At 41.3% G+C, this 22,870-nt stretch overlaps 1 protein-coding gene across 4 annotated transcripts in view; it reads right to left on the bottom strand.

Annotated features, from left to right (window-relative positions):
• Positions 1-22,870, bottom strand: part of ST3GAL6 (ST3 beta-galactoside alpha-2,3-sialyltransferase 6) — a 127,225-nt gene that overhangs the window by 78,313 nt on the left and 26,042 nt on the right. For 3 of the 4 annotated variants that reach the window (XM_029577794.1, XM_029577792.1, XM_029577791.1), the window contains one exon: positions 258-432. The gene's annotated coding sequence lies outside the window, so the exon portion shown is untranslated. Of the gene's footprint in view, positions 1-257; positions 433-6,230; positions 6,358-22,870 lie in introns of those variants that run through there. The other variant, XM_029577793.1, reaches the window with a different exon arrangement.

Below are 22,870 nucleotides of genomic sequence, written 5' to 3'. Positions count from 1 at the left end.
AACAGATGGAAGCTGCACAGAGGGTACTAGAATAGAATTCATTTCTTCTGAATCAGTTGGATGATATTTTTCTGAAAATAAAAGTTTTGTATCAGCAAATTCAAAGCATAGAAAAAGTGTTTACTTAAACAGGCAGTACTGAACCACAAATTCGTCAACAGCAACTCAGTTTATACACAACCGGAAGTTTGGTGCTATTAATACATACAGAACAGATAAGGAATCCAGCGCGTTACAAAAAATTGACATTTTCCTACCTTGAATGAAATCCCTCAGGTCTGGTACCACAAATTTTACTCTTGCTTGCTTATAGGTGGACACAGGATGTATCCAGCTATACATACATTGCTTGAGATTGGCTCCTCTTTGCTCAGTACACATCAGGAGAGATTCTTAAAAAGCACTCTGGTCAGACTAAGAAGCTCACGAGGCCTAAAAGGAAGAAAAATTCATTCATGAGAGGTTTCCTGGACAAACTGAACATCTTGAAAACTAAGGAGGAAATTTTCAAAGGAGTTACACACACAAAAGTAGCATATGTTGTAGCAATTTTCAAAAGTGCATTTAAGAAAAACAATTTAAACGTATGCGCATAAACATTTACAAAACAGTATTCTTCCCCAACCCAGGCTTGTAACATGTTTCACGTTACAGATCTTCAACCCCTAGATCCAACCCCCTCTCTTCCCTTCCCGGTCCCCCTTCAACCACAAGATGTAATTTTAGAGATCGTCCAACTTATTAAGGTTCCCAACAGATATGAAGAGTCCTACCCAATCCTTCCTCATGATAATATAATTCAGAATCAAACTTCTGGTCCAAGGTGGTAAAAATTGCAAATATGAATCCCAAATTCTCAAGAAAATTTGATGCTTCTTAGTCATGTCCTTTTACTCAACATATTTTTCCATGTTACACATTTGAATAACCATATTTTTGAGTTGCCCTAAGATGCACCTCGAACGTCCATTTTTACAAAATATATAGATATATTTTTTTTTTAACAATACTTTCCTGCACCACAACCTCGTGAAACCTGACTGGAATATATAACTTCTCAAATCATCAAATAATAAAGTTTTTGCATCTAAAGCAACATGCCTGTTGAGTTTCCCTCAATGATGCATTTGGTGTAAGAGAATGAGCCCTCAGACATCTGGAGAGAAATTGCCCCGATATCTCCACAGCTAAATTCCTTATGCCATCCCCTCGTGATATTCTCACTCAGGTTCCCATTGTAAGTTCTGTAGTATTTTATACCGAAAAGAAATGGAATGGTGGTCAGGGTCTTCCTTATCAAATAAATCTAACATTGTCTCTCGTTGCTCTCCTTGCAAGGCCAAAAGGTCCAGAGACTGCAAACAATGTCGTAGCTGGAAATATGAAAAGCCTTGTGTCGAAGAGATATTGGACTTTTGGCAGATAGTGAGATAGGGTTGATTCATGCCCTCCTCAGGTAGAGTATGCATTACAAGTTGTAACCCCTTTCTTGCTCAATCCTGAAAAATTTGTGACTGTGACCCAGGAATAAAATCATTTCCCATGATAGGCAAAAAATGAGAGAGATTATGAGCTTAAAATCTTTTGACAACTCAGACCTATGGAGTGAATTTTCATAGAAACAAGACAGCAGAAAAGACCATATTGCCCATCTAGTCTGCCCAGCAGTCCAATTTATCTAGTCTTACCATTACTATCACTCCCTCAGAGATCCCCGGTAATAATCCCATGCTTTCTTGAATTCAGATGCTGTTTTTGTCTCTACCACTTCCACTAGGAGGTCATTCCATACCCTCTCTGTAAAGAAGTATTTCCTAAGACTATACCCATTCAGCCTCATGCCATGACCCCTCATTCTAGAGCCTCCTTTCTGTTGAACGAGGCTCCCCTCCTGTGCATGGATACCTTTGAGATATTTAAAATATCTCTATCATATCTCCCCCTTATCTCGCCTTTCCTCTAAGACAGGGGTTCCCAACGTTTTTGGGAGCATGGACCCCCCCACCCCCACCCCTTTTCAACTTCCAAAATCTTCGCAAACCCTTACATGTTTCTCTTTCATTTTTACCTGCAGTAATATATATTATGCTATAAATAGAAAAGTAAGTAGTATAATAACAAATAAATAATTATATGCACCCAAGACTTATTCATAAAATATAAAACTTATTAAATAATGCTTACTGATATAAACGGAATATATATAATTGCAAAGCACAGCAGTAAATATGCAAGAATGTACTCATTCAATAACTTGTGGTATAACTACAGGCAGTCACACAGCTGGATCTGGACCGCCTGAGGGGCATGGACTGGTGGAAGGAGAGAGACGGAGACTGGCAGGATGGGAGAAAGACAGACTAGCAGAGATGGACTGGTGGAAGGAAAGAGAAGAGACAGCCAGGTGTATTTGGATTTTCAGAAGGCGTTCAACAAAGTCCCACATTTATTTATTTATTTTATTTACTAGCCGTTAAGCCCGTTAAAACGGGCGAGATTCCATCGGTCAGACCGGCACGGTTAGAGCCGTTCTGTTCTCCACAACTTCCCTTTTCCTTCCATCCTCTCTCACCTCATCTACAACCCCTTCCCTCTCCCAGCCCTCCTCCACTCTTTTTTCTCTTCTCCATAACTTCTTACCCTTCCCACTTGTTCAGTCATATCCTCTTCCTTTTTCCCTTCCCCTCTCACCTTCCCTTTCCTTCCCCGGCCCTCCTCCATTCCCTCTTTTTCTCTACTCCACTTTACCCTTCCCACTTACATCCTCTTTCTTCCATCCCTTCTCATCTTCCCTTTCCTTCCCCTCCCACCTCCTCAACCCCTTCCCTCTCCCTCAGCCCTCCCTCCACTCCCTTTTTCTGTATTCCACAACTTTACCCTCCCCACTTATATCCTCTTCCTTCCCCTCCCACTTCCTCCACAACCCCGTCCCTCTCCCTCAGCCCTCCTCCACTCTTTCTTCTCCTCTCTGGCCCGCCTGACACTTAGCTACCGCCGCCGCTGCTCCATGGGATGTCTCCAGGGGTCTCTCTCTCTCGCGCGCGCACCTCTCCACCGGGCTCATTGCTGGCCCGCCCGACGCTCGGTGATGAGGCACGCGCGAGAGAGAGACCCATGTCTGTGCCGCCGCTGCTGCTTCTCCCCATGTGAGAGAGAGACCCACCCCCCCCGGAGAAATCCTGTGCTGCCACCGCTGCTCCTCCTCGCCGTTTCCAAGTCCGCTGGGCTCCCCTCTGACCGACGTGCTCTCGCGCATGCGCAGTAGAGCTGCTCTCTACTGCGCATTTGCGGCACGTCGGTCAGAGCCCATTTATATGGTATATTTTAATATACTGATAACCGTTTGCACATCGTACCAGTTTACATACAACAGAAAAAAAAGGCACCCAGAGGAGGGCGTATCTTTTACAAAGAACATAAAACTGTAACTAAATTATACCATTAAAGGAGTTAGATAAATTCAATAAAGGAATTAACAATAACTAGAAATAGTAAGTAATAAATAATTGGATAGTTGGAGTAAATTTACAGGCTATTTATAATATTTTCTGGTATACAGATAGTGGAGTGGCTCTCAACGAATATCTAATATATGTAGATGGGTTAAAGGAGAATTAACGTTTCTAGTCTAGCAGAGATATTATTGTGGTTAACCAAACAGGAGTTTCACAAATTATGAAGGCTTCTAAGAAAACTAAAAAAGTCATGGGATAGGAGGTGATGTCCTTTTGTGGATTGCAAGTTGGTTAAAAGACAGGAAACAGAGTAAGCAGTGGAGACCGGTGCTTTTTAATATATTTATAAATGATCTGGAAAGGGGTACAATGAGTGAGGTGATCAAATTTGCAGATGACAAAATTATGCAGAATAGTTAAATCTCAAACGGATTGTGATGAATTGCAGGAGGATCTTGCGAGACTGTAAGACTGGGCTTCCAAATGGCAGATGAAATTTAACATGGACAAGTGCAAAGTGATGCATATAGGGAAAAATAAACCTTGCTGTAGTTACACAATGTTAGGTTCTATCTTAGGAGTTACCACCCAGAAAAGAGATCTAGGCATCATGGTGGATAATACATTGAAATCGTCAGCTCAGTGTCCTGTGACGACAAAAAAGCAAACAGAATGTTAGGAATTATTAAGAAGGGAATGGAAAACAAAAACGGAAGATGTCATAATGGCTCTGTATTACTAAATGGCGAGACCGCACCTTGAATACCGTGTGCAGTTCTAGTCATTGCATCTCAAAAAGGATATAGCTTCATGGAGAAAGTGCAGAGAAGGGCGACCAAAATGATAAAGGGCTTGGAACGGCTACCCTAAGAGGAAAGGCTAAAGAAGTTAGGGCTGTTCAGTTTGAAGGAGAGACGACTGAGGGGGGATATGATACAAGTCTACAAAATCATGAAAGGACTTGAACAAGTTAATGTAAATCGGTTATTTACTCTCTCAGATAATAGAAGGACAGGGGGCACTTCATGAAGTTAGCAAGTAGCTCATTTAAATCAAATCAAAGAAATTCTTTTTCACTCAGAGCACAGTTAAGCTCTAGAATTCATTGCCAAAGGATGTGGTTACGGCAGTTGATGTAACTGGGTTTAAAAAGTGTTTGGATAAGTTCCTAGAGGATAAATCCATAAACTTATATGATGGTAATTAATAAGCTATAGTAGCTTGTGATCTATCTAATGTTTGGGTGCTTGCCAGGTACTTGTGACTTAGATTGGCCACGGTTGAAAACAGGATACTGGGCTTGATTGACCCATGGTCTGACCCAGTATGGCATATTTTATGTAGGATAGAATGGTGGAGGGAGAGAAAAAGAGACTAGCACAAAAGGAACTGGTGGAAGGAGAGCAAGAGACTGATGGAAATAGACTGGTGAAGAAAGAGATAGACTAGTAGAAAGGTACTGCTAGAGGGAGAGGAGAGTGAGACAAACTGTTTGAAACAGACAAAACTGGTTGGGATGGATTCAGATGGACTGATGCAGAGAGAGAAATAGCAACTGGTGAGGATGCACTGGTGGAGTGAGAGACAAGTAGGGATGATATTGTGTAGGGAAACAGAGCAACTGGTGGAGTGAGTGAGAGAGGAGGACTGGTTGGGATGGACTGTGGAGCAAAGACAGAGATTGAGAGACTGGTGAGAAAGGGGGAAGGAGCGATGTTTGAGACAGGCCCACATCACAAAAAGGGAAATGTGGAGAGAGGTTTGGTGAACATATTTCCTTCCTAACCTGTCCCCCCAGCAAGATTTTTTTAAATTATTATGATTTTTAAAGAAAATCACCTGTGCAGGGAAACCACCCTATTAATTTGAACTTGGCAGGGGTCCAATGGCTCTCTCCATAGCTGTCCGTTACCAAATTCCATACATATAGAGTCAAGACACCCCCATTCATAAAGCAAGAGGCACTACTAAATTTTGCACCATTTGTTGCAAGGTGTTGGACATGCATGTCAATGGCCTCTCCAGACAGAAGTAACAAAAAGAGACCCTGGCCAGTTTCAGCCATCTAATAAAACTACCACTAAAATTATTCAAGAGCATAAATAAAAAATTATTCTAGAAAGAAGTGGGAAAAATCCTAATATAAAACCTGCACCTCACATTCTATAATACCCTGTGTTCACAGAAACTCCCCCAACAAAGGATGCAGAGAAGAACAAGGACATTTCCTCTTACCACTCACCATAAAAACATAATATTCAAATTCTGATGTCACCTCAATAACAGCAACACAAACTTCCTCCACTACCTGGAACAGTGTATAATACAAAATCCTGCAAAAAAGTGTACTTAGAGCCTATAGAAAACCTGCCATACCATAACACACTAACTGCCAGACTCAAACAGTAAGAGCTTTACCTATGAAAAAGTAGCAAATATTACACCAGGCCCTAAAACACCAATACACCTCCTATTAGGAAAATAGAACAAATTAGGCTGCTATAGATCCCTATTTATAAAACTACATGCTAGCAGAATACCTCACCTAAGTCATACATGCAGAACACAGACAGACGTTCTCTAAATACAGAATAGAAATCCAAATGTGCAGACAAAAACTGAACTAGGAACTGCAAGAAGCCAGACTCCATATGTATTGCAACAATGGAAAAAAAAGAAACATCGACATTCCTCATAAAACATCAAATAATAGAATCAACAAATATAAAATATCAATAATAGTAAAACCAAACTAATAAAAGCAAGTTTGCTTACCGTAAATGGTGTTTCCGTAGATAGCAGGATGAATTAGCCATGCTGTCATGGGGAACTGTCATTCAGGGCCCGGGAGACGGAGCTTTTCCAAGCAGATGTTAAAGTTTTTGGTCTCTGCGGCTGCGTGTATGTTCCGCGCAGGAAAGTAACAGATTCTCCTCAGTCTGTAATTAAGCTTAGGCATAGCAGAATAGAAGGGTCGACTTCCAGGGAGGAGGGAGGGACAGCATGGCTAATTCATCCTATCTACGGAAACCCCGTTTACAGTAAGCAAACTTGCTTTTTCCTGTTGATAGCAGGGCTGAATTAGCCAAGCTGTCATGGGAGTCCTAAGCTCCTGATCACGCGGTTTGATATATGTCCATTGTTCCTGCGTGATCTACAGAATGTGGAAGTCGACTTTGTTAAGCTGACAGAGACTGCAGGATAGCCTTCCCTATCTTCGCATCCTCAGCTGCCTGCTTGTCTAGGCAGTAGTGTGATGTGAATGTGTGAAGAGAGGACCATGTAGCCGCTTTGCAAATGTCCACGGGCTATACGTGCCTGAGATGTGCTATCGAGGCCGCTACTGCCCTGACTTGGTGAGCGTTTGGTAAGGATGCTAGAGGTAACTTTCGCTTTTCATAGCAAAATTGGATACACTGCACTATCCAGCTTGAGATGGTGCGTTTAGCAACCGGTAGTCCCGGTGCATTTGGGTTGAACGAGACACATAGTTAAGAAGTACGGGAGTTGGATTGTGTCCTTTAGTATGCCAATGCCCGTTTGCAGTCTAGTGTGTGTAGCAAATGCTCTCTATCGTTTGAATGAGGTTTTGGGAAGAACGTTGGTAGTTCTATCGATTGGTTCAAGTGGAACTGTGACACCACCTTTGAGAGAAAGCCGGGTGAGTCCTGAGAACTGCTTTGTGGTGATAAAATTGTAGATATGGCGTATAGTGAACTAAGGCTTGTGATTCACTAACTCGTCGTGCGGACATTACTGCCACAAGAAATACTACTTTCCACGTGAGGTATTTTATGTGCACTGAATCCATTGGTTCGAATGGAGGTAGCATGAGCTGTTCCAATACTATGTTCAGGTTCCATGGAACCAGTTGTTTAGAGACTGGCAGATGAAGATGTGACAACCCTTTGATGAAACAAGAGACCAAAGGATGATTGGAGATAGGATGATCTTGATATGGTCTATGATAAGCTGCTATGGCACTAAGGTGAACTCGTATGGAGGAAGTTGCAAGTCCAGACCTATACAATGTGTAAAGGTAATCTACAAGCAGTTCTGGAGAACAATCTAATTGTGGAATTCCTTTAAATGTGCACCAGGCGGAATAACGTTTCCATTTGAAACTGTAATTCCGTCTAGTTGATTGCTTTCTAGACTCTAGTAGGACTTTTTGGGCTGCTGTGGATACTCCTTGTTCTGTCAGTAGTAACTGTACAGACTCCATGCTGTCAAATGGCGGGAGGAGTGTAGCAGGTGGAGAAGTGTTCCTTGCTGTTGAACTAACAGATCTGGTTGATCTGGTAGTCGAATCGGGTCTGCGATGGAGAGACGTAGGAGGTAGCTGTACCACGGTTGTCTGGCCCAGGCGGGTGCTATTAGTATCAATTGAGCCGCGTCTGCTATGCATTTTTTAATTGTCTTTGTGATGAGCGGTATGGGTGGAAAGGTGTACATCAGAGTTTCCATCCAAGGAATTAGGAAAGCATCTTGCGCCACTCTCTCAAAGTGAGCAGAAATGGGGAACTTGTGTGTTCATTTCTGTTGCAAAGAGGTCATCGTCGGGATCCCCCAATGCAGAAATATCCCCTGAGCTACTTGTTGATTCAGTGACCCTTCGTGAGGATAAAATACTCGACTCAGTCTGTCTGCCCTGGTATTGGGTACTGTGAAGATGGCTGGCGCCATATGACCCAAGACTGTCAAGACTTGTTTTGCTGTAGGTCTGTGCATCAGGTTGAGAGAGTGTAGGAATCGACACATCTCCTGTTTCTTGTCCTCTGGCAGGTACGCTCCAATGAATTGACGAGCTCCAATGAATTGTAGAATTTGAGTTGGTTTTAAATTCGATTTGGGATAGTTGACTACTAGTCCCAAACTTTGTAAGCAGTTGATCAGTTGCCGAAGATGCTCGATTAGTCTGTCCGGAGTAGAGGCTCCTATGAGCCAATCGCCCAGATATGGAAAGATTGTCATTCCTTTTTTTTTAACGGAGGTGAGTCACCACCACGACCATACACTTGGTGAAAACTCTGGGTGCTGCCGATAGGCCAAAGGGAAGAACTTTGTACTGATAATGCTGGTAAAGTTGATGCTTGTATCGAAAGCATAGGTAGTGCCACGAGGATGAATGGATAGGAATATGGGTATAAGCATCCTTCAAGTCTATTGAGCACATCCAATCGTTGGGTTGTAGGAAAGGCAGAATTGATTTTAGGGACACCATTTTGTTCTCGGACTAGATTTTTGTTCAAGTCTCAGAGATCCGGAATTGGACGAAGGCCACCGGATTTCTTGGGAATGAGGAAATATGGATAATAGAAACCTATGTTTTGGGCTGTCGGCGGGACAACTCAGATTGCCTGTTGTTGTAGGCATGAGGTGATTTCTTCTCAGAGCTGGGGATAAAATTTTTGTGGTGACCGAATCTCGAGATAAGGGAGTAAGGGTTTTGCTGTAAACTGAAGTTGATAGCCCTGTTTTACTATGTCGAGAACCTAGCGATCGGATGTTATAGCCTCCCAAGCTGGAAGGTGAAATTTGATCCTTCCCGGGGGCATTTAAGGTAGTAGTCGTGGTTGTATCTTTAAAAAGATTGTGTTGACTTGATGGGGGCTGCAGGTAGCTGGCCCTGTTGTCTTTGGGTTCTTGGCTTGCCCCTCCTATTTTGTGGCTGATGTGGTTGTGGCTGTTGGTATGTTTGGTAGGAAGAGGGTCTATATTGTTGAAAAGACCGGTAAGGGCGACGTGAAAACTGTTGTTGCTGAGCATTTCCAAAATAGCGTCGGGAGGATGAAAAGGTAGATGGGGTAGTTAAGGACTGGACAGCTATAGCTTGTTCCTTGAGTTTAGTAACTGTGTCATGGAATCGTTCTCCGAGCAAATTGTCTCCAGTACACGGCAAGTTGGCAAGCTTGTCGTGTAGGTCTTCTCCGATAGCACTAGCTTGGAGCCATGCTATCCTCCGAGCTGCAATGGCTGTAGCGGAAGCTCTAGATGAAGTTTCGAAGCCTTCATAAAACGGCTTGCAGCAGATGTCGAGTGCACTTCTCCATGTCCTGGAGTGGAGGTGGAATCAGCTCCGCAGTGGAGCTGAGCAGTCCTTTTGTTGCTTGGATACATTCATACATGTATTGCATCATGTAGAATTGATAGTGTATGCAAGCGGATAATATGGAGTTTTGATATATTTTCCTTGCGAACTCGTCCAAACAACGATTGACCCATCCCGGCGGGTTGGAGGCATGCGTTTTTGATTTCTTAGAACGTTGCATAGCAGACTCAACCACTATAGACGCATGTGGCAACTGTGGTTAAGGTGTAATGAGATGACTTGGGCATACGGAATTTGAGATCTGTTTTCCGTGATATGGTGGGGAGCAAGTGTGGAGTCTCTCAAGATTTCTGAAGCACATTGTCCAATACTTCTTGCGGGTGAAGAGATGTCAGTTCCCCTGGAGCATCGAAGATTTTTAAGAGTCCGAGTGTTTCAGCTCTCGGATTGGGAAGTTTTTCGACATCCAAATGTAATATAGCCTCAAGCTTGTCTAAAAATTTCGGATAAGTCAAGTCTTTGGGCGGTGAATATGGTTCCTGTGGTTGCTCTGGCGGGTCTCACGGGTACCCAGTAGAAGAGCTTGGTGAAGAGTGAGGGGAAGGTGAGTCCATGGGCGATGGAGATTTGTGAGCTGGTGATGTAGGCAGAGACGGCCGTAGTGATTGCGAGGGTTCTACAGGTACTTCTTCAGAGTCCTGTGGTGGTTCAGGAGAACTGGAGGAGGATACGTGGTGTAAGTTAAATGATGATTGAAGAATGTCAAAGAATCTTGATAATGCTGCCAACAAATTAGAGAAAGCCTGTTGTGCTAGTGGCGGCATCTGCGGACAAGTAGGTTGCGACGGAGGTGCTAATGAGTCCAGTAAGTGGGGGTCTGGAAGCAAAGATTTTGATCCCGTAGGACGAGTATGCTTTTCAACTCTTTTCTTTTTAGGTGATGGTTGAGGGTAATCATCATCCAATGGTCATAAATGTGATTGTGGCAATACCCCCGAGAGTGAAGAAGAGGAGGCAGGGAAAGACTATTCGCACCACGTCTGCCTCAGGGGCGGAGGTAGCCTTTGATGTTTGTGCATGGTAAGACGAACTTGAATCTGAAATATTTGGTTCAGATCTACGTGCCCTTTTGTCTTCATAGCCATGTCTATGCTTAGTACGATGAACATGTCGGTGGTGATGGTCCCCAGAGCTCACAGAATGTTTTCTGTGATGGCTAATACTCTCAGTCGGTGATATGCATCGACGTTTTCTGGTCCTATCCTTGTCCTGGGGATGTTGACGACAAGGATCGGTGAGTGTGCGTCGGCATTGTTTCCACTGAAGTGGAATGCGCCAAATGGAATCTACTCTGGGGCGAGTGCGTACATTTCTGCGTCAAGTGCGTCGGCTTCTGAACTCGATGCGGAGGCTTTGTCACCAGATGGGATGGTTTCGCCTGATCCAGCATCTGTGCGTCGGCTTTGGCGCTGGGTGCGCCGGCTTCGGCTCATGATGTTTCGTCAGTGCCAGTTCCTTCATCCGGATCGATTCTCGATGCACTGATTTTGGAGCTGCGTGCCCCAGTGTCAGCGTTTGGTGCGTCGGCGCCGAAGGTTTTGATTTTTGCCCCTTTGATGTTGGAGTCATGAGCTGCTGCGAACCAGGTCCCTGGTTTCTGCTCTGAGTCGCCTTTGGTAGCGAGTCTCAGCCCTCCTTTGATATTTTGTTTTGGGGCTGTTTCTTACTTACACGTCACATCGAACCTCCAGGCCTAGAGATTTTGGGGTCCAACAACACCACCCTCCTTGCAGGTGGGGCTTGGTGTTTGGATGGCCCCGGTGAGGAGTGAGCTTCTGGGGGGGGGGGGGGGGCATAGGAACTTCCCCCGCTGCTCCAAAGATCTTGTATTTTGTGGGCGCGCTGCCTTTGGGTCCTCGGAAACATTAAGCCGCAGTGTTCACAGTCGGCCTGAATGTGGTCGGGCCCGAGGCAGCGATAGCACTGACATATCCATGATCTTCCCGCATGGACAGGGTTTAAACCCAGACGGCCTACCCTGTTTTTTCAACATTTTCTTCTCAAAAAATAAAAATACGTTGAGGAGAAAAAAGCTCCACGTGCGATCCCGCGTGCGGAAAAAACAGACTGAGGAGAATCTGTTATTTTCCTGTGCGGGAACATACACGCAGCTGTAGAGACCAAAAACTCTAACCTCTGCTTGGGAAAAGCTCTGCCTCCTGGGCCCTGAATGACAGTTCCCATGACAGCATGGCTAATTCAGCCCTGCTATCAACGGGAAAAAGAATATTTCAAAACAAATGACAAATACATCATTCAATAATTTAAAACTCATTTAAACTATTTTTAAATTTCCTAATCAACAAAATATTTTAAATCAGACCCATCAAATAACAGCAAACAATAAAATTAAAAAGGATTTACAAATTCCCCACTCTCCTGATTTCCAGTCACCCTGAAATTGCCGTAAATTAATAGGGTTGGGAAGAGAGGTGCAAAACGTTTCTCCTCTCATACATGCACATACGCATATTTTCATTTTCACTCAAACACATATGCTCCCCCCTCTCTCACACATGGTCACTTTCTCTCTCATACATACCTGCTCACATACATGCTTCCTGTCATACACATATGGTGTGTCTCTCTCACACACACACACACACACACATCCCATCTCTCATACATAGGCTCTCTTTCACACTCACACGTACACACTTCCTCTAAAAACATGCCCTTTCATGAACATACAAGCTCAAACACGTAAGCTCTCTCTCATACACACATGCTCCCTCTCTTATATACACACACATATATATATTATCTTTCGGATAATAGGACTAGGGGGGCAGTCCATGAAGTTAGCATGTAGCACATTTAAAACTAATCGGAGAAAGTTCTTTTTCACTCAATGCACAATTAAACTCTGGAATTTGTTGCCAGGGGATGTGGTTAGTACAGTTAGTGTAGTTGGGTTTAAAAAAGGTTTGGATAAGTTCTTGGAGAAGTCCATTACCTGCTATTAATCAAGTTGACTTAGTAAATAGCCACTGCTATTATTAGTATCAGTAGCATGGGATATACTTAGTTTTTGGGTACTTGCCAGGTACTTGTAGCCTGGATTGGCCACTATTGGAAAGAGGATGCTGGGGTTGATGGGCCTGTGATCTGACCCAGTATGGCATGTTCTTTTGTTCTTATAAGCTCCCTCTCTCTAATTCACATAAGCATACATGCTCACACACCCTGTCTTTCAAGCAGGCCACTCCCTTTCTTTGTCCTAGAATCTGCATGAGGAGAGGGTCAAAAGTCTCCTGGTCACTCAGGTTGCTGGCAGGATGACATGAGCCAGCAGCCCCACTGCCTCCTGCATTCCTCAGCCACTGGCAGGATCAGGTGATCCAGCAGCCTCACAGTCTCCTGCAGAAACCAGTTGCTAGTGGATGAAGTTCGCCAGTGGCCTGTTGGGCCTTCTTTTTTGCAGCTACCGTGGAATGGGGTCTTGTCAAGCCTCTTCTTGGCATGGGTTTTCGCTGACCTCCTGTTATGGTCTAGTAGACCCCTAGGGGTCCATGGACCATAGGCTGGAAGCCACTGGTCTAGGGTATACATGTTTAGATCTTTAAGTCTATCACCATATGCTTTAGAACAAAGACCACTGATCATTTTAGTAGCCACCCTCTGGACAAGCTCCAATCGATTTATATCCTTTTGAAGGTATGATCTCCAAATCCTACATGGTATTCCAAATGAGGTCTCATAAGGGACTGATACAGGGGCACTATCACCTCCCTTTTTCTGCTGACTATTCCTCTCACTATGCAGGCAAGCATCTTTCTGGCTTTTGCTGACACTTTTATCCACCTGTTTGACCACATTAGAATCATCAGGTACAATCGTTCCCAGATCCTACTGTTGTTCATGCTTTGAATAATTTCACCTCCAATACTGTACCTCTCCCTTGGGCTTTTACAGCCTAAATGCATTATTTTGCATTTTCAAAGGGAGTTACACACATAAAAGTAGCAATTTTCAAAAACCCAGTTTTGTGCACATAAATCCTTTTGAAAATTACTTCCTAAATGTCTTGGGCATGAAAACAATTGCTATTTTATTATTATTAACAGATCTTTTATTCCACAAATTCCTTAACATATTCATAATGGATTCCAACTATACATATATAACATTTTTCAGCACTCCCTCCCACGGTGCAGCAGACAAAATGGAGATGAGATGTAATTATTCTTCAGTGACTAAATACATGTTTTTTCAAAAGAATAAATCAATTTATGATTACCCACAGGTTGATGGCTGAAACATGAGTGAATGGAAAAGAAAAATTCCAGGAACAGTACAAGCTTCCCTACACTGCTGTCCCAATGGTGACAACCTTGTCTAAGAGTGACAGGGCAATTTGATTTCCAAGCCTGTGTGATTCTGGGCCTCTCTGCTAGAACTGTCAACAATGGTCCTATTTAATGCCAAAATGTGATGCAGACTCCTGTCCAATGGGAATTGAACTAATACTATCAACTCGTTCCATATAAGTCAAATACCTTTGGTCACTACTGACCTGAGCCAGATTTGAAAAAGTGAGGTAAGAGTCTGTGTTACCCTGCACAAGTTCCCATGAAAGACTGCAGACATGCAATTAATTCAACTGTTCTTTCAAATTAAGGGCATGCTACAGCTTGTGTAAATATATTTTGGAATTCTTTGCCTTAGTTACTTTTCTTGTTTGTGCCTGATTGTATCTCATCAGAGAATAGATTCATTAGTAATTTACTTGGTCAACAGTTTGAAGACCTTTACTTTACAGGAAAGGAGAGGGGAATCAACTTGTACTTTTAGTAATGTTTTTAGGACAAAGTGCATCAAATGGCACAGCCCTATTTGAACCTTAGCCAAGAATCAAACATTTCTGAACTGAAGATAAAAAAAAATAAAAACAGCTTGATTTTTAGTTACAGTAGGACATATCCTTTTTGTAATATAGTAGATGTAGGCAGATAAAGACTATTTGGCTCACCCAGTCTACGGTGTTATCACCGCCTATACTGTTGCACCTAAAGACATCTCTCAGCTACAGAAGCTTGACCATGTAGACTGCTCTAACTCATGGCCCTTGCTTGCCTTTCCCATTCAGTATCCACTGAGCTAAAGATATCTCCCAGCTTTTTCCCTGCACAAGATCACACCTCCTTTTCTCTTAGCTAGAAACTGTAGCCAAGCCAACTTGCTGCCCACGCTAAGAAGTGTGTTATCTTCCCTCAATTATATCTGGGTATGTTCCCAAGCCCTGTCTCGTCTTCCTAGGAGCCTGAAAAAGCCACACAGTCACTCTGTGCAAATCAGCTTTGGTATCTCTCCTTTTTGACCTCTACCATTCCAGGTAGATGATCTGATAATGTTTCCATATCTAGGCCAACATCCAGGACCACATTTCTTTAACCACCCTTTGTCCCTTCCCCTGCCTCTTAGCACTGCCATCTATATCCATCCAAAACACGCTTAAATTTTATCACAGTTCTGGTTATATTAGTAACCCTGCTGGTAAACTATTCCAGGTATTTACCACCAGTTTCATTAAAACAAAAAATGCAATCAATTTTAATAAAGTTAAATGTAACAGGTTTTTGTTTTGTTTTTTTTTTTTACTGGTTATTCAAGCTGCTACTGCAAAAAGCCAAACAAAAGAACTGACAGGCCGATTCAGTAAAAACGCGGGAGAGCGGACTAACGCCCGCTCTCCCGGCGCGCGCACTGGCCACTCGGTGCGCGCGATACAGTATGCAAATGAGGTGGTGCGGTAGCATCGGGCAAAAGGAGGCGCTAGGGACACTAGCGCGTCCATAGCGCCTCCTTTTAGCCCGGAGCGGTGGCTGTCAGCGGGTTTGACAGCCAACGCTCAATTTGGCCGGCATCGGTTCTCGAGCCCGCTGACAGCCTCGGGCTCCGAAACCGGACGCCAGCAAAATTGAGTGTCCGGTTTTCGGCCTGACAGCTGCGGGCCGAATTCAAAATTATTTTTTTTTTTTTAACTTTTTTTTACTCTTCGGGACCTCCGACTTAATATCACCATGATATTAAGTCGGAGGGTGCACAGAAAAGCAGTTTTTACTGCACTATTAGGTGCCGCGGGTTGGACACGCGTTTTCCTCCCCTTACTGAATAAGGGGTAAGGGAAAACGCGCGTCCAAAAGCAGGCAAACAGTGCGCTGTGAGTTATTTTCCATGTTTGCTCTTCACACCAGGCTAAATTGGGAATGCTGTTGAAGCAACAACATGTAAAAGTTATTCAGCAATCAGTATAACCCTCAGACAAGTAAGCATAGATGACATAACCTGTTTGAAATTCACTGCACTAGAGTTGTATCATCTATCAATTACACACAAGATGTACAGAAGATACAAAATGTGTTTCTATCCTCTAATCTAAATCTTTCTGCTGAACTGAAACCAATAAATCATATACACCAAGCAGAAGTGTGATAGAGGTCAAGGTGTACTTGTTCTATTTATATAACGAGGCAGCATTCACTGTGCTTTAGGGAAATGTGCACCTCTTTGTCCAACGGCGCAACCAACTATCGGACCAATCAAATTAAGCCCTGTGAAGTAAGGAAATACCTATAGTACATGAATGTAATCTGCTTTGATGTACACTTTGAAGTGCCGAAAAGTGTAATAAAAATCTAAGTAATGCTCCTGTAACACATAGTGGACCCAGATTATACTACAAACCATAGTGAGGTCTTCCAGTGAATGTTAACTATGAGCTTTAAACCAAGCAGTATTTATAAACCACTTATATCATGTTTGTCACATTAATTATTTTATGAATGTTTTTATCTGTACTCTGCCTAACATTTTGAAATAAGAACATAAGATTTGGCATACTGGGATCAGAGCAAAGTTCCATCAAGCCCAGTATCCTGTTACCAACAATGCCAATCCAGGTCACAAGTACCTGGCAGGATCCCAAAAGGTTAATAGACTCCATTCATCTTATCTCAGGAATAAGCAGTAGATTTCCCCAAGTCCATCTTAATAATAGTTTATAGACTTTTCTTCCAAGAACTTGTTCACCGACTACCTATCGGACCAATCAAATTAAGTAATGCTCCTGTAACACACCTTCTTTGCACTTTTTGAAAGAGCAAACAACTGATTTGCGTTTACCCCTTCCACTCCACTCATTACGACCCCTAGCATATCTCTCCCCTCAGACTTCTCTTCTCCAGTTTGAAAAACGCTAACCTCTTTAGCCTTTCCTCATAGGGGTACTGTTCTTGGTGAGAATTTGAGATGCAATTATGATTTTCAGACCACCATCCGGAGGAAAGCTATATGACTCTTCTGAGATGGGAAACACCAAAAGCAATCCTAAAGAGCAAAATAATTTCCTACAATTCATATTGCCAAAAACAGAGAAAAATACAACAGACTGAGCTTCTACAACTTATCCGTGGACTAGAAAAACAACATAAACAGAATTGTTCACTACAAACTTATAAAGAGTCACAGTTAGCCAGAGAGAAGCTGGCCAAATTAAAGTTTACAGACAAAAACACTTTATATTATTCTCGACATATATTTTATGAGCAGGGCAAAAAGCCCACCTCTCTTATGGCAAGATTGATTAGAGCTAGACAATCCACTAGTATTATTAGTAAAATACGGGACCCTTCATGTAATTTATTATATTACCCTCAGCAAATTGCAGATAGGTTTAAGGCTCATTTTGAGCTCTTTTATAGGGAGCCAGGGCAAGCTACGGAGGAAGAAACAATCTTTTTTGGAAGTGAGCTGGGCCGTCAAACCTCTGTATTTAAAAAAAAAAAAAAAAAAGTACTGGTCCAAATGGTTTCCCTTTAGAATAGTATCAACATTTTGGAATCAAATTTGTCCTGCTTTTATGCAAACTCTTTAATTATTTACAGTGGTCTATGTCATACAGGGAACTTGTTAGACACCTTTATTATTTTGATTCATAAACCTGGGAAAGACCTCAGAGTGTGTCTCATACAGACCAAGCTCGCTTATTAATGCGGATATTAAAATACTGACAAACATTTTGCAGGTCCGATTAGAAAATATAATTCCTTTTTTGTTGGCTCCAGACCAAACTGGATTTGTAAAAGGAAGATCCTCAGTTCATAACACAAGGAGATTATTTAATATTTTATACTTGGCTAAGAAGGCCAAGACTTCTGGAATGGTCTTATTGCTAGATGCTGACAAGGCATGTGATAGGATTTCATGGAAGCATTTGTTTTTAGTTCTTCGGCTATTTGGTTTCCCCCTGAGTTTTTAAGATGAGTGGAGAAACTTTATGATAAACCAAGGCCACATATATTGGCTACTGGGCTTCTTTCCACTTCCTTTGCTATTGATAAAGGGTGCCCTTTTGTCCCCCTTACTTTTCAATTTGGCCCTAGAACAATTAACTGAATAGATCAGGGTATCAGAGACAATAACAGGTTTCTCAGTGGGTTCATTATATTTATTTTTTTATTTAAAACTTTTATATACCGGTATTAGTATGCAAACATCATACCGGTTCACATTGTAACTGAAAGGTTGAAAATACAAATAACAGGGTGGGGACGAGGAGGGAGTAAATACATAGTGCTGGAAGATTAGAAGGAGAGCAGAGATAAACTTTTTTTTTTTTTAATTTTTTTTAATTTTTTTAATTTTAGGAGAGCAGAGATAAACTTTGAACGGTACCAGGTAACATAATTACTGGGACTATATACAATATTTACAAGAGGCTATAAACAATAAACAGTTAAGTGTCACTTATGTGGGGGGTGTTCGTGGGGATGAAGAAATTATTCTGGGTATGCCTGTCGGAAGAGCCAAGTCTTAAGTTTTTTTCTATGCAGATGATATAACTCCACCAGATGATATAACTCCAGACTGTGAAAGATCTTTACCAGTGTTAGTTACTATACTTACTCATTATGGGTTTGTCTCTAGGTAAAAAATAAAATTATTATAAATCACTACTCTTTTCTATTGGCCCTAATTCTAGAAGGCCCAAAATACTCAGAAGTTTTCAGTGACTCTCTCTACCCTAAAATACTTGGAAATTGTTGTTTCTGCTAAGATAAAGGGCCTTTATAAATTAAATTATCCTGTAGTTATCCAGAACTTAAGTACAGATTTAATTAGGTGGACAGGATTTCCCTTTTCTCTGTTGGGCAGGGCATATTTATTGAAGATAGTGACCTTCCTCATTTACTGTATTTATTTCAGCATTTACCTTGTAATATTCCTCAATATGAGCTCAGAAAGTTGAATGGGGCTTTCTCCTTTTATGACCTTGTAACGTCCCAAGGATTGTAGGAGTCTAGTAATTCCAGATTTGTTTCTATATTATCAGCACATTTGATTAGTATAAGGAATTGGTCAGATCAAAACCCAATTCCTGTCTGGCTACAACTGGAGGAATACCAGACAGAAGGCTATACTTATTTGCTTTATTATGTTTCCCTTATGCATCTCAAGCTATTTCCACTTTGGGTAAGAATTATTCTATTTCACATTAAGTACAAATCTGGCAAATGACTAATAAAAGGAAAGGAAGAGATATTGAGGTTCTTTCCACCACTTCCTTGTTGAAAGGTAATCCACAGTAATCCATGGTGACCATGTCTTTAGAGATGGAGAGCTGGTATCAAAGGGGCCTTAGATTCTTGGATCACATCTGGCAAGGGAGAAATTTTAAATCTTTTCATCTATTGTATGAAAAATCTTACCATCCCTACTCACACATTATCTGTACTTACAATTGCATAGGGATATCTATAGAGTTTGTGGGAATATAACTGTCCTCAGACAGAGATGGTCTTGAAAAGTTAATCACACAACAAAGCCATAAAACTAAGATTATTTCTTGGCTATATTGTTATCTTCAAGATGGTGTGCAAACACTTGAGACTAACGTCGCTCTTATAGGCAAATGAAACCATGATTTAGGTCTGCAACTTGACAATACAGATTGGGGTGAAATCTGGTGCCATTCTTTCTAATTATCCATCTGCAACAAAAATAGAGAACTTAAGTTTTGGATACTCCATAGGGCTTACAGGTACCCTTTATACTTTACCAAGTTTAGCAATTCTAGCCCACTGTACTGGAAGGGATGTGGTAGCACTGGGACCTATATTCATATGTGGTGGGAATGTGGAAATGTATATGCATTTTGGGATAATGTGCATACTGATGTTTCTGCTATTGTGGGAACTCCTCTGGATCCCACTGCTCCTTTATGCTTACTGGGATGATGGAAGTCTCAAGATTTGCCAAAGATGATTAAACGACCGATTTCACACTTACAACTTGCAGCGCAGATAACAATAGCATTTTTTTGGAAGAGAACACCACTTCTTAATCATTGGAGGACAGTAGTAGCTGATACTGCCATTATGGAAAAAGGAGAAACTATTACTTACCTGATAATTTCCTTTCCTCTAAGGAAGGTAGGATAATCCCCACAAGTGGAATATGCACCTTTACCAGCAGATGGAGACTGAGTAAAAGCTGACGACACAGATATATAGCTCTGCCCCGATAAGATCTGGGAAGGTTATTGGAGAAGGAGGTCATTACTAACTTGATTGTACACCATCCTTTCGTTCACGACATTCACTTAAGTTCTTATTCATGGTCCTTTATTATTTGTTCGCTATAAATGTGTCTTTAAATAAACAGACACAAAAAAATAGGGGAATTGTTCCATCCCCTTTATCACTTTGGTCGCTCTTCTCTGAACCTTTTCTAATTCCATTATATCTTTTTTGAGATGCAGTGACCAGAACTGGACACAGTACTCAAGATGAGGTCCCACCATGCATTGTTACAAAGCATTATGATATTCTCTGTTTTATTCTCCATTCCTTTCCTAATAATTCCTAGCATTCTATTTGCTTTTTTGGCTGCCGCAGCACACTAAGCAAAGGATTTCAATATATTATCCACGATGACACACAGATCCTGGGTGGTGACTCCCAATGTGTAACCTTGCATTGTGTAGCTATAATTTGGGTTGCTCTTTCATGCATCACTTTGCACTTGTCCACATTAAATGTCATTTGCCATCTGGATGCCCAGTGTCTCAGTCTTGCGAGGTCCTCTTGCACTTTCACACAATTCTCTTAGGATTTAACAACTTTGAATAATTTTATATCATCAGCAAATCTGATCACCTCACTTGTAGTTCTCATCTCTAGGTCATTTATAAATATATTAAAAAGCAGTAGTCCTAGAACAGATCCCTGGGGCACTCCACTATTCACCTTTCTCCACTGAGAAAATTGACCATTTAGCCCTACTCTCTGTTTTCAATCTAGTTCTCAATCCACAATAGAACATTGCCTCCTATCCCTTGATTTTTTTTTTATTTCCTCAAGAGCCTCTCATGAGGTTCTTTAGTAAAATGCTTTCTGATAAATCAATTGGCTTAGCTTTACGCACATTTATTCATGCCTTCAAAAAAATGTAGCAAATAGGTGAGGCAAGACTGCCCTTGGCTAAATCCATGTTGACTTTGTCCGACTAAACTATATCTATCTATATGTTCAATAATTTTGTTCTTTAGATAGAGCAGCTTAATGATATTTTTAAATACAATGAAATAAATGTCTAAAATAACACCATTTCAGTGCTCTAATAACATTCTGTCACCTTATGTTGGATTCACCAATAACCAAAACTACTATATATTAATTTAGGGACCTACACGATTGGGTTTTGTGCTCACATGAGTGGAGGAGGGGAAAGAATTTAATAGCTTTCTTATTCCATTAATGTCTCCAGAAATTTGCTGTCACATTTAACTGCTTCAATAAATGAGCTTACAATGCCTACTACAGAAAATCTAAACTGTACCAAATATCATTTGTACTTTCTCCACACGCAGAAGCGCCGAGGAAGGGTAAATGTAACACTAGATAATATGGAATTAGGGCAATTTATTTCAGATGCTGCTAAAGTCACCCTTGAGAATTAGAACAGATGTCTTTCACATGGCAGAAAATCTGTTGTCTCAAACCTAAGGAGGAACACTAGGGATTTTAATTAACATTGTGTAAGTGCTTGATACAAAATGTTCTAAACGTGCTCTTGAGATTATCTGTTTGTTAAAGGAATACTCCAAGAAATCCAAAAGATGAAGTAGGGAGTGCATAAAGTGCCACATATTTGAATATTTCAGGATATTTTATTTATTTATATATATACACATACACACACACACATATTCCAATTATTGTACCATATATATAAAAAAATAATCTGAATCACACACTGCCAGAAGCTCTATTAAAACTGGCCAGCAAAGCAAAAACAAAACTAGGATGATCTCAGACAAACTGAATTACATAACCTAGGAGACAGAATGTTTGGTTATTGCATAGTGCTACTTCTTGGGAGTCATAGGATCCAGTTACAAATTCAAGCTTATTTAAACCTTATTACTAAAAGATATTTGTAAGAGATATATTCAATTTCATACCAGAGAGGCTTACGTGTATACATCCATTCTCTACTTGGTAACCATCAGATCAAGCAGAAAAAATACAAACAAAAAAAGAAAGAGATAGGATAGAACCACTCTAGAGAAAGGCAACCAAAATGGTGTGGGATCTCTAGAAAAAAAGATATCCAAGATGAGACTTGAGAACTTAAATATGTAATAAGGTATTAAAAATGCACAACAAACCTTTTCTGATAGCAAGGAAGCTAAGATAAGGCTTATGAATAAAATGAGAAGCTTGGGAGTAAGCGCAAAGGCGTTGGAGTGGATTACAAACTGGTTGACGGATAGAAGGCAGCGTGTGATGTAATGGAAGAGAGAATGGTGTTAAGCCATTTGCTTCACAAATCTGCTTCACTTTTTTGAAGGAGTTTACAAACATGTGGATAAAGGTGAACAAGTAAATGTAGTGTACTTGGATTTTCAGAACGCATTTGACAAAGTTCCTCATGAGAGGCTTCAAGGAAAAGTAAAAAGTCACGGGATAAGTGGTGATGTCCTTTCGTGGATTACAAACTGGCTAAAAGACAGGAAACAGAGAGTAGGATTAAATGGACAATTTTCTCAGTGGAAGGGAGTGGGCAGTGGAGTGCCTCAGGGATCTGTATTGGGACCTTTACTTTTCAATATATTTATAAATGAACTGGAAAGAAATACGACAAGTGAGGTAATCAAATTTCCAGATGATACAAAATTGTTCAGACTAGTTAAATCACAAGCAGATTGTGATAAATTGCAGGAAGACATTGTGAGACTGGAAAATTGGGCATCAAAATGGCAGATGAAATTTAATGTGGATAAGTGCAAGGTGATGCA

Source organism: Rhinatrema bivittatum, chromosome 15 (assembly GCF_901001135.1).
Source record: "Rhinatrema bivittatum chromosome 15, aRhiBiv1.1, whole genome shotgun sequence".
NCBI classification, from domain to species: domain Eukaryota; kingdom Metazoa; phylum Chordata; class Amphibia; order Gymnophiona; family Rhinatrematidae; genus Rhinatrema; species Rhinatrema bivittatum.
This window is presented reverse-complemented; position numbering and strand designations above follow the sequence as displayed.